Source organism: Pecten maximus, chromosome 13, assembly GCF_902652985.1.
Source record: "Pecten maximus chromosome 13, xPecMax1.1, whole genome shotgun sequence".
NCBI lineage: Eukaryota > Metazoa > Mollusca > Bivalvia > Pectinida > Pectinidae > Pecten > Pecten maximus.
Window position 1 is genome coordinate 18,758,921 of NC_047027.1, and position 672 is coordinate 18,759,592.

Sequence of the window (672 nt, forward strand, 5' to 3'; positions counted from 1 at the left end):
AGCTGTTAATAGGACGTTAAACAAAATAAACCAAACCAAACCAAATTCATGTTAATAAAAATCATTGTTAAATAAAATATAACGAATTTCAAAACTATCTGACAAATATTTAGGACGTTAAACAAATAAAACCAAAGCAACTTTCAATAAAATATTGGTTCACGAGGCGGTTTTTTTTCATTGATGTGTTCCACCAATTTCTACCTGGACAATATGGTAGGTATGTAAACATATTGTATGCTAATTTTCTTACATATTGTATATTATGAAAATATAACGTTTAGGTGGCGCCATCGGCACATTAGCTGTAGGTATGATATACCAAGTCGTCGTGGCCGAGTGGTTAAGGCGATAGACTAGAAATCTATTGGGGTCTCCCCGCGCAGGTTCGAATCCTGCCGACGACGGACGATTATTTTTTTCATTTTCGTTCTTCCATCCCACAAACCCATTTTATGTTATAATGTAATCAATTTCAGCTGTTGTTAGGGATGCCGCCCTCAAACTACTAAAACGCAAGGTTAAATTTAGACAGTTTATGAATTTTAGGAGTGATTTTTCCTTTTTGTCATTACAGTTAGTTACATAAATCATTGTAAATAGCGTGTTTTGTAAGAGATATAAGACATATCCCATTCCTGATCGGGGAAAGTTATCGTCAGCAGTGCAAAT

The 672-nt window shown here is 34.7% G+C and overlaps 1 non-coding gene across 1 annotated transcript; it reads left to right on the forward strand.

Moving 5' to 3' along the window:
* Positions 1–325: 325 nt before the first annotated feature.
* On the forward strand, positions 326–407 carry Trnas-aga. The gene has a single exon. It is a non-coding gene; the product is annotated as a tRNA-Ser (tRNA).
* The last annotated feature ends 265 nt before the right edge of the window (positions 408–672 follow it).